The sequence below is a fragment of the Pteropus alecto genome, unplaced genomic scaffold, assembly GCF_000325575.1.
Source record: "Pteropus alecto unplaced genomic scaffold, ASM32557v1 scaffold71, whole genome shotgun sequence".
Classification (NCBI taxonomy): Eukaryota; Metazoa; Chordata; class Mammalia; order Chiroptera; family Pteropodidae; genus Pteropus; species Pteropus alecto.
Genome location: NW_006433024.1, coordinates 8,310,925 through 8,323,248, shown reverse-complemented (window position 1 = coordinate 8,323,248; position 12,324 = coordinate 8,310,925). Strand labels below are relative to the sequence as shown.

General features: G+C 38.0%; 1 pseudogene; it reads left to right on the top strand.

Annotated features, from left to right (window-relative positions):
* Positions 1-2,222: 2,222 nt before the first annotated feature.
* Positions 2,223-2,341, top strand: LOC112476648 (annotated as a pseudogene).
* Positions 2,342-12,324: the final 9,983 nt, after the last annotated feature.

The window sequence follows — 12,324 nt, the reverse complement described above, 5'->3', positions numbered from 1 at the left end:
TTCTGATTTCCTCCTGACACAGCATCTCTGGTCAGTTTCTAAGCAGGTCAGTGCTAGCTGACTTACTTCCCCCTCTTTGTCATGTCTTGCTCTCACTTCTCTATTTCTTCCTGCCTCCTGTCTTCTTTTTTTCTGCCTTCTTCTTATGTGTCTTTTCTTTCTCCTTCGTCATCTATGAGTGTGCCCATGGTGTATCTCTGTGTGTTGTATAGGGACACACAAACACACACACACTCAAACTATATTGAAAATAAAAACTTTCAAATTTAACCAAAACTTTATCAAACCAGAAATCAGAGCCAAATAACTTCCTGCTTGTGTTCTTTTGTTTTGCTTTGTTTTGTTTTGAAATTTCTGACTACTTCTTTCATCCAAGCACCTGCTAAAGTATTCTAGACTTCTTATCTTAGGAAAGGAAAAATATAGCTAATGAATCAGAGGTCTTGGCTTAGCTAGTAGGTTTGGAAGAATATGTAATTGGTAAGAGTCGTTTTCCCCCCAAGTCCAGAGTTGACAACAGGTTGGGGAAAGAAAAGAGAGTAAGAGGAAAAGTACAAAGCAGAAGTTTTGGCAGGATCCACACATGATACCCTCAAGGGAACAAAACAACAGAATCTCCTGATAAGTTTTGTGATCTGAGAGCAGGAGAGACCAGAGCACCCCTTTTAAGCATCGTGTTCAGCAAAGTGGCAATATGAATAGTAAAACCCCTCAGTCAGTACTGGCAGGAGCAACGAATAGAAACGGCTGTGTATACTAGTTACCTATTGCTGCCTCAACAGATCACCTCAAACTAAGTGACTTCAAAGAACACAAATTTATTCTCTTACAGTTATAGAGGTCAGAAGTTTAAAAAGATTTCAACAGGCTAAAGTCAAGGTGTCTGCAGGGCTGCATTCCTTTCTGAAGGCTCTCGAGGGTTTTCCAGCTTCTTGAGGCTACCCACATTCCTTTGCTTGTGGTCCCTTTTCTCCATCTTCCCAGTCAGCAGCGGCTGATCAGTCAAGTCTTTCTCTCACTGAATCAATGTGACACTGACTTAGCACACTGCTTCCCTCTTTTGCATTTAAGGGCCCTTGTGATCATATTGGGTTTATCCGAATAATCCAGGATAATCTTCCTACTTTAAGCTCAACTGACTAATAACCTTATTCTTTCTGTAACCGTAATTCTCTTTGCCATGAAACATAACATGTACACAGATTCTTGGAATTAAGACAGGGACATCTTCAGAAAGCCAATATTCTGTCTACCATGGCTGTGCTGTTTGTGATAACTGACAACTTCACAGAGTGTCCAAGGTATCACAGTAAATGGCGAAATGTTTTGTCCTCATGCAGTTGAGAAGAGCATGGACAATAGCATTGACTGGAGGTCCCAGAGAGGTTGTACTGTCAAACTCAGAAGAATATAGCAAGAGATTCATATAATGGACCAGTAAATAGGAATGAAAAAACCAGGTACCATGGAGGCTGATATACATTTCAGTAGCTGCCATCATGGAAAGATGGTGGCCAAGGACCAGACCACTTTTTTTCCTGACCCCAGTGACTTTATGATATGTAGTGCCCTAATGCCCCTAACTTCCTGATGTGAACTTACATGGAACCTCAGGGAGAAAAAGAAATGGAAACCATAAATCAAATGATTTTCCCTGGAATTGATTAAAAATAATTCTCCACTATCATTGATTAAAACTAATTCTCCACTATCATCGATTAAGGGCTTGACATAGAAATTAGGTATATTTATAAGGGGATAAAAAAGCATATTTCACATTTGGGTTTATTGTCTGATATTTAACACACATTAAACTCTCAATACCTTTTTCTAAAACCACAATGAGTACTTTGCTTTCTATTCTAAACCCATTGGGTGTGTGTGATTTCACCTGTGCTTCTACTTCTCACCTTCAAACATTAGAGACAAAGAAGAGGGTGACAGACCAGACCAGAGCCCCATGTCCCACGGAGGCGTCATCTCCTTCTTCCTTTCATTTCAGAATGGATTACTTTATCAGGGAAGAGATTTTTTCTTTCAACATGTATTTCTATTTCTATCCCACTTGGGTTACCTTATGGTAAAGTTGATATCCTCCCCCCAGGGAAGTGAGAAAAAAAACTTTTCGAAACCATTGCTTTTCTCAGGACTTATGTAAAAAACTTTTTTAAAGAACCCTATTTTGCCATCCACATGGAATTTTGCCTTAAGAAATGTCAAGAGACTATGGCCATGCCACCCTGAACACACCCAATCCCGTCTGATCTCGGAAACTAAGCAGGGTCAGGCCTGGTTAGTACTTGAGTGAGAGACCACCTAGGAAGACTGGGTGCTGTAGGCAGGGGCGGGAGGAAAAAAAAAGAAATGTCAAGAGAGAAAACGATAATGCTATCTAAGGTATCTTCTAGGAGCTTTATACATTCTAATTCCTATAACTCTTAAAAATAGATGTTATTATCCCCAATATACCTATGATAAAATTGAGATCCATAAAGACACCTCACTTTTTCAAGGGGCCTTAGCCTAGGTTTCCCCCAAAGCAGAGCCTGACACAAGGATTTGTATGCAGGTGGCTTGTTTGGAAAGCGGGCCAGAGAGCAGGACTGAGGGACACAGGGAAGAAGAAAGAGCCGATACAAGGGTGCTTTATAAAGTTGGCCCCCGATAAAGGTGACAGAGCTTGACCCTGCCACACCCTTCCAAAGGGTTTGTGAAGTGAGTCACAGAACTCTGCACCTGGGTTAGAAAATGGAGAATAATTTATCTTTGGTCTTCTACCCTAACTGGTCAAGGTGGCCCCATGCTAACACCATGGCCCTTTCAGTTTCTCATGTGCAATGTCAACGGTGTTCCCATCGTGCCCCACATCTAAGCCCTGGGGCAAGAAACTAGAGATATGAGTGGAATATGGCAAGGCGCTGTCCTATTTCTTCTGTGCAAAGCTGGCTGAAGCCTGTGCAGGAGTGGCCAAGACAGCAATGGCTGTACAAGACATGGGGTTGGGAAAAACGCAAAATAATACACAGAGGTGGCTAATACTCAAGGTCATATGGCTATTCAATACTTAAAATTAGGCCTGCATGACTGCAAGGCCTGGGTGCCTTCCATAATTCAGATGAGTTCCCAAGAAGATATTTGGCTTTATAGAACTTAAGCATGAGTTTATTACCCTTGGCAATTAGATGAGAATCTGGTATTGATTTTACACTATATCAGAAGTGGACCATTATACACTCACTCTTTGTGTATCTGAGGGCATGAATTCTTCCCCCATTAACCTCCAAAATGGGTTTGAAAATAAATACGTTAAATATAGGACTCTAGAACAGTGCTATCAAGACGAAAAATAATGTGAGCTACATGTGTGATTTTAAATGTCTTAGTAGCCACATAAAAAATGAAACAAGAGAAATCAGTTTTCATAACCTATTTTATTTAACCCACTGTTTTCCAAGTATTATCATCTCAGCGTGTAATCAATAAAAAATGATTGTGAGCTATTCTGCATTTTTTCTTTTCTTTTCTTTCTTTCTTTTTTTTTTTGTTATGCTAAGTCATCAAAATCTGGTATACATTCCATACTTACAAGCTAGTCAGTTCAGACTAGGTATACTTCCATTGTTCGATAGCCACATGTAGCTAGTGTTACAATGTTGGATAGTGCAGCTCCAGGATTTTTTTCCCTGGTGAACTGAAGGAGTTAATCTGTGAAAGGCAATACCATTACACGTTCCTGGGGATGTGATGGAGTAGGGAGGATTTCTATACACTCTCCTGACATTATGGTTTTGGTCTATATTATTTCTCCCTGAAATAAACAAAATGTCAAATGGACAAGGGTCATGGTCAGAAGTGATTAGAACAGTAATTTGAAGACAAAACCAAGTCATATATGAATCCAATATTTCAGGGTTTATTTCTCCTGTTCATGTGTCTTTAAATTGCAGGACATATGTACTTTTTGACTTAGGGAGAAAAAAAGAAAAATTTTACACATTAAAGCACAAATCACGTGATGAACAATATAGGGTAGTGATTCTAAAAGTGAGTTACAAACCATCTTATCCCACCTAAATTATAATATCTACATTTATTCCTATAAAAACTATATTTTTATTTTAATGGGTTTATAATTCACATAAAGCACATATGTAATTATATAAAGTCTAATAAAACATTTGGCAGACGTATACTATAGTAAAATGCACAAGACTTAGAGATGGATCTGGGTTCAAATTCCACTTTACCACTTACTGTGTAACTTTGAGCCAATTAATTCACTTCTTTCATTCTGGTTTTATCTTCTCTTAAGTGGAGATAACAATACCTATCTTATAAAGATATAGTAAGAATTAAATAAGATAAGGTATGTTAGCAACAGTGCCTGGTACATGGTTAATGCTCAGTAAATGGCAGCTTTTACTATTAGTGAACAAAAATCTAACAGTAAGGCAGACTGCACAATATTCACCTTGCCTTTGACATTTCTCACAGCCTGTTTATCCGTTAAGAAACATTTGTATCCCACGTGTGGAACCATGAATTACTGTGAGTGCCACTAAACTCTACAGTTTTCAGATATTTACCAATAAAGGGGGCATTTTCCATTCAAAACTGGGCAAATTGCTCATAAAAATCCACAGGCTCAAAGCAACCTGACTAGAAAGGGTTTTTTTTTTTTTTTAATTCCTGTTCTTTTGTCTCTTAATCCCCACACTGTGGCCTGATTCCCATAACAGCTGAAATTAGCACTTTAATTTCCACATTATCTCCTTTATATTACAGATGAATAATGCGCTAGAATAAAAAGGGGGATCTTAGGGGGAATTACTAAAGATGAAAAAAAAGTGTTATGCTTCTTCCTGAACAGTCTTTTATATCCTGTACTGAATTATCAGTGGCTGAGGAGAATGCATCTCCAGTCATTCGGTCTAGAGCCAAACCAGAATGTTTGGGAGACAAGTCTCCTGAGATAAATCTCCTGCCCCACTTGCTTCGCATCTTCTTTTCACTACCCATTTCAAGCCAAGTGGCTTAAGCACACCTATCTTTGAATAAAATGTTATAGGTTGCATCTTTCGAATACTGTTAATAATAGCTAAAAATTATTCAAATGCTGCCTTTGAGCCAAATATTGTGCTCAGTATGTCACAGGCATTAGCTCATTCATTCAACCCTATGAGGTATCTGACAGATGCGGAAACTGAACTACAGAAATAATTTTTCCCAAATCGTACAGCAGGTAAGTGGTGGAACCAGGATTCCAGGAGAGACATTTTGACAACAGTGCCCATGTACAACACATGTACAATCTACTAACAAGTTCTCCTGGCTCTACTTATAAAACATGTTCTTAGTCCATTCATTTTTCTCCATCTTAACCAGCACCTCCAATAGTCTAAGGCTCTAAGCCACTACTGTCTCTTATCTGGAGAACTGCAATCATTTCCAACTAGTCTCTCTGCTTTTATTCTTATCTTTCTAGAAGCTATGTTCCATACTACAGCCAAGTGAACATTTTAGAATACAAATTAGATTCCGTTTTTGCTCCAATGCATGAAGCTCTCCACTTCCCTCTCCGTCCCTCTTAGAAGAAATCCAATGTCCTTACCACAGTCTTGTAAACTGCACATGGTCTGGGCTCTGGTGACCTCCTCTTATCTCTTCCTATTCTCCTCGCTCATCCCATTGTCCTCTTTTTTCCCTCAAGTATGTCAAGCTCATTCTTCCTCTAGGGACCTTACATCTGCCGTTCCCTCTACTTGACACACTCATGCCTCACATCTTCAAATAGATCGTCATCCGGGCCATCGGTTTAAATGTCACCTCCAGGGAGAGCCCTTTCCTCATCACCCAAGCTAAAGCCACCCACTCCTTTCTCCACTTCCCCGTTTGCTCTGTACATGACCTGATCTTACTTTCTGCATAACGCCTATCTGAACAGAATGATTTGTCCATTTATTTACTAACTTCTTTGTTTTCTGCCTCTGCTTTGTCACTAGCAAAATGTAAAGTACTGTAAAAAAAAAAAAAAACACCTTGTTTGTCATATTCACTATTGTACCTGCTGGACTTAGAACATGACCTGGCACATAATGAAATTTTTGTTGATAAAAATATAAATAAATTAGTTAGTTAATTACATGACAAAAAGCAGTCACCTTTAAAGACAAGAGTCTGCCTATCAATATCAGTGAGGTAGTGAGAAATAAGATATAACAAGGATATAGATGATTAACTCCAAAAAGAAACAAGGAGCCAGACAAAATGTGGTTTATGCTGCTGACACTTTTTCAATGCCTCCTACTGTGTTCCTGCCACAGTACTTTGTTTTTTCTGTTGTCTTCTTACTTCTCTTGAACAAAAATTTTTAAGAGCTTGTATATCAGGTATTATGTTAGGTACTTGGCTACATAAATAAATTCTAAGGAGAGCTATATGTGTTTGCATAAATAATAATGATACAAATGACCTCGTTGTGGTTTGCAAAAGGTGTTTTTAAACAAAGGGATTTTAAGCAATCGTTAAGAAAAATTGATAGATTTTAAATAGCTGGGAGAAATAATACTATAATAGTTTTTAAGGAAATATGACATATCTCAAATGTCAAAAATATGTATTAAAAATTACTGTTAGCAATTTTTAATGAAGGAAATTGCTAACAGCACTGGATTCCTATTAGTGAGATTAAAATTCTTTTTTCCTTCTCCTTCTCCTCCTTCTCCTTCTCCTTCTCCTTCTCCGTCTCCTTCTCCTTCTCCTTCTTGATCTAAACCTATCACCTTAGGTTCAGATATACTTCAAGAAGAAATGATCCCAAAATCTCATCTTTCATATTCATGTCTATCATTTGATTTAGATAAGCCTACTCCAAATTCTGTTCTTTCTTACTCATGGCTGAAGGTCTCTATTTGGGACACTCTAGTCTCATGACAAAGGTCAAAACAAATGACTTTTTCTTGAAAGTAACTCGTGTAACTTCCTTTACCTTTTACTGTTCTAAACAAGCCACATGGGCATGCCCTGTGTTCATGGAGGAAGAACCACATTCTTCCTGTAAGGAGAAGCTTCAAATATTTAGAAAAATAAAGTGGTCTACCACAGGCCCTTCAGTACTTTCCAAAATTTCTGCAATGAGTGTCTATAATATTTATTCAAAGAAAAATATTTGAGATGTTGATTTTTAAGTAACTTTACTTCTTGTTAGCTAGAAATGCATTTAGCTGGAATAATAGAAAATTATTTTAATAGAAAATGACTTTCAAAGGTTTAAAAAAGAAAGGCTATTTTCTCATATAATAAGAAATATGAGGTTAGGTGGCTTCAAGCATTGGTTTAGTGACTTAGTTACATTAGAGTCAACTTCCTGCCAACGCCCTTGACTTTTTCCTTGTATGTACAGCACATTGTCATAGATGGCTGCTGCTGCTATAGGCTTAACACCTTCACTGAATGGCAGAAGAAAGAGAAGCGAGGAAAATAGAGCAGTTTCTTTATCAAAAAAGCAAAGGTTTCCCCAGTACTGCCCCACCAAAAAACTTTTTCTCATATCATATTTGCCAGAAATGAGTCACATGATCACTCCCAGATACACATGGTTGGGGAAAGCAGGGATCAGTATTGTGCCTGGTGTTTGCCATATTGCTGCCTTATTGCTGTCATGTTATGTTAGCAAAGAGGAGTTAGGGACTGGTTATTGGTTACGTGTCTATCAAAGAAGCCAAGATAGCATGCAGTTCATTCTAATAAGTGAACTAGGTAGACATTTTGGCTGGACCTGGAAAGGTAGTAGGATTGTGCCCCAAAGAGTAGAAGAGTAGTATTTCATAAAAGAGGTATGGCATGATCTCCAGCAGGAAGGTGATTTGAAAATGCCTACTAGTTAGCCTGATATAACTAGCGTATACAGTGTGGAATTGTCAAGAGAGAGTAGAAGCTGGGTTGATAGAATAAGCCCAGATGATGGATAATAATAATAATAGTTTGCATTTATTGGGTGCTTACTAGAGATCGGATACTTTTACACCCATCGTTTCATTTAATTTTCACAACAACTCGATGAGTGTGACTATTTCCCCCTATTCTTCATATGAGGTTGAGGTCACATAGCTAATAAGGGCAGAGCCAAGATTGAACCTGGTTTACGCTGTAGTGATTAAGAGCACATGCTCTGGAGTCAGACTGCCTGGAGCCTGCACTCCCACCCTCAGCTCATTTACACCCTTATCCCTACCCCATTCCCTCCTGTAGTGACCCCCAAGGAAATGATTTGTAACCACAAATACACAAATTACACATCTGTGTAATTTAAACACAAATTAAAAGCCAGTGTGGTAGAGGACTCTTGTGTGTGTGGAGAAGAAAATAAACTAGGAAGAGCCTGGAAATGAAAAGATTAATATAGAGACTGAATCATCCAAGAAGATGCTTCTCCTTGTCTGCACCTCTCAAATCAGAGCAAAAGGGAGACTGTAAGTTCAAAATGTTTGCTCCTCCCCCCAACCAATTTGCATTATCTGACATAAACAAGAAAGCGTATGAGCCAATGGCTGGGCTATAACTCATCCACTATCGGAGAGATGAGCTTAACAATAAGGCTTCCCAGAAACATCTTTCAAGCACCAGTTCAGCAGCTTAAAAAGTACTGCCTGAAACACTAATAAATACTGGCAATACACACAATATATTTTTTACTTCTTCATATCAACCTTAACCATGATGTATATGAGGCTTCCAGAATTCAGCAGACGTTGCAGTCACATGATCCTCTACTTGTTTTAGAATATAACCGTTTTCCTTCAGTTTCCACTTTTTTCACTCAGATACATAAGATTCCTTTATGAAATCTAAGTTCTTCCCCTACCACATTTTTTTAAAAACCAAAGGCATATCTACAAAATAAAAATCCATAAAATAATAAATGCATGAATATTATAATCGTCACTACTAAAACATAAACAATTTCAGTGTTCTATTTATGTTAAGATAAGATAGGTCAGTCTTTCTTACTTGGGCATTATTTTGTGGATCAAATAAAACATGTAAAACACAATTCTTGATATATTCTCAAGTACATAGGGCCATCCTGGTGAATATGCTAGCTTGAACCAAGCATAGCATCCAAATTTTCTTTCCTATCTCTTCAGAAAATGCTTAGAGGTGAATAGAGTTTTAATTCACTGTTCCATTCTGCATTGCCCTATTCTGGCTCCTGTTCACTTAAAAAATTAGATAATTTGAAGCAATATTTTCAAAAATTGAATAAAGCTATATGATTAGTGTAAAGTAGAATACTATAGAAATAACAAAAGAGAGAGAAAGCCCATTCTGTAAAAGAAGAGAATTACAGATCAGTAATGTCATAGGATCCCAGAAAGTTCTATGTTCTTGATTGCTGGTTTCATAGATTGGAAAATGATCCTTTAGGATTTCTCAACGGAGAACATTCAATCAAAGAGGGGAAAGTTAAACCAGATAATCCAAAAAGTTCATCTAATTTTCAAAGGTTTCCTAAAATTCCATGATTAGCTCAACCCAATCTCTAGCATTAAAGGTGTGAATAGCTTTAAGTTATGCTAGCCTATAACCATCCTTTATGTATCGTGATGACTATACACAATAGCCTGACGGTAGCCTAAATTGATATCTGTTTGGGAACAAAACATGGCTTCTATTAACTGAGTTATATCTCCCTACTCAAAGATATATAAACATTTTTGCCACAGAGATTTAATTAAGCAAATAATATGTGGTAGGGGAAGTCAAAAATTCAGCTCCTTTCCAAAAGCAATGAATATTTTAAAAAGGAAAAAGATCTTTTTAACACCTTGTTGAATATGCTAATTTTACTTTAGACTTCAGTTTTGTACAAAACTATTCCAGGAGCAAAGTATTTCCTTAATAGAAAAATTCACTCTGTTGGATATTTCTTGTTACCGGGGCAAGAAAGTCCCCATCTTGCTCAGACCCTGGGAGGCAAAGCTTTATAGACTGTCAAATGGGCTCTTGGCTCTCTGTAAACCATTTGGGTTTAACCAACAGGAAAGAACAGCAGGAGATGGGTAGATGGGAGGGAAATGAGAGGAAAATATTTCTTCTGGCTCCCTTGTGTGGTCAGGGCAGGTTGGCTGCATTCCTCGATCAAATGCCACAGAGTTTTCCTGGCAGTTTTCACTTATAACTATATCTAGCCTCTCTAGTTTCTAGAAACCATTCCCATTTAGGTCTAGGGATGGTAATAGCTCCCCACTGTTACTAGCAGCAAAGGATTGTACTTTTCCTTGTTGGTTTCCCTAAACTCTCTAATTTGTCCTTTATTCCTTTATTCTTCAGTGAGCCAATTTTGAGTATGTTATCCATTTCCTGCTAAAACTCTGACTGACACATTCATCTTTTGAAATTGACTACAAAGTCATTTGATAACTACGGTGTTGGATCATTTGGAGCACAATTGGTTTCAAGTATCGATGTGGGAGTCAAATGCTTGGATTGAAATCATGGATCAACCACTTACCTACTATGTGGTCACAAACAAATTTCTTAACTTTTTCTTCATCTCAGTTTCCTCATCTATAAAACAGAAAGGATTCTAGTAGTAACTGCCTCACAGTGCTATTTGAGGATTAAAATAGCTTAGAAGGGTACCTGGCACATAGTAAATGCTTACAAATGTTGACCACTTTTATTATGTCTTCATATACCCAATAATATACTTAGTAGTTGGCACTCCATTGGTATATTACTATTAACTAAACCCCAGACTTCATTTGGATTTTGCCAATTTTTCCACTAAGTCATTTTTTTAAAGAAAAACAAAAAAAGCTAATAAAAAACTTTAGTAACTGAGAAAGAAAAAAGTAACACAAATAAACAATAATGTTAATAAAGATAACTAGAAACAGATTTTAAAAGTGTGTAAAATTATTTTTAGTTTGTTTGTTTGTTCGTTTGTTTATAATTTTTTGTGCCTGACTTCAAAATCCACACTCTTCCCGTTATGAATGACCATATGCAACTTCCTAAACCATAGAGATCTCCTTGTAGATCTCAGAACCAGAATCTTGTCTTGGATGCCAGAGCTCTAGAGCTTTCCTGGCTGAGATGCGTGGAGTGTGAAACAGAGCAGAGCCATTGATAAATTGAGGCCTCTCTGAGAGCCAGACATGCAACTCTTATGAAAACCCCTCAGAAAAATCCAAGCTTCAAGAACTGGAAGGACTAGCAAACTTGCCATGCACCAGAGGCAGAATATAAACCTGGGAAGAAGAACTAAAAATCCAATATAAGTGGAGATGGTGGAGGTAGAAGGAGAAGCTTTCAGCAAGGAGATTCCTAGCCTTGCCTAGCACTGTCTCAGGCCCTCTGGCCCTTATGAATTGTAGATATGTGGGGTCACCAAGTCCAGCTGGCTTAAAAGGTCATGGAAGGAACCAACATTTTCTCTTCTAAAATTAATGATTTATGACTATGGAAGACTTTTTTTTCTCCCTTCAAGTCAAAATTGAAAGAATATATATCTATCCATTCCTATCCACCCTCCGCCATTTTCCCTCCTTCTTCCTACTACACTAGTGACAACCAACATGTCATTCCCAGCCCTTTGCTTAAGAAGAAGCATTTAATGGGACTCGCAGAGCAGAGCAATGGACAGGAATAACCCCACCTATTTTTGCCCTCTCCAGGAAAAAGTCACCATCTCATTGGTTGGGGCACAAGGCAGCATTAACTTTATGATAAAAATAAGGATCATAGAAAACCGACCTCACTGTGGACCTGCCAGATGGAAGCTTGACTGAAGAAGAAAGACGAGCAGGTGAAAATGGCTTGGGAATAGGTCAAAAAAGTCGATATAAAAAATGAGACAAAAGTCCTGGGAGCATAGTAAAACTCTTCAGCTTTCATAACCCCACCACAATTGTGTCAGCTTCCCTGGGTCAATTAGCTGCCTACTCTATCTTCCTCTGTTGTTAATAATGGCCAATATCCTCTCCCTTTAAAGAATGAAAATGAGGGATTTGTGGTTATAGTAAGCTATCATTAAAAGCACATGAATTCCTAAAAGCCTCTGAAAATAAATTAGTCTTCACATTACCATCTGCAACCATTTCACCTCAGCTAGTGATTCCATTAGCCCTTGTGCACTCTAAATAGGAGAGGGCTTAAATATTACTTAAGGAAAAATCTCCCAGAGAAATCAAGTGATTGCAGAGATCAAAAAGAAAAATTCTGAAGGTGGCATCTGTACACTCACATCACTCCAGAGCCAGGACCCCTGTGCCACACAAGAGACACCAACTGGGCCATCTCTCAAAGATAAAGATGAAC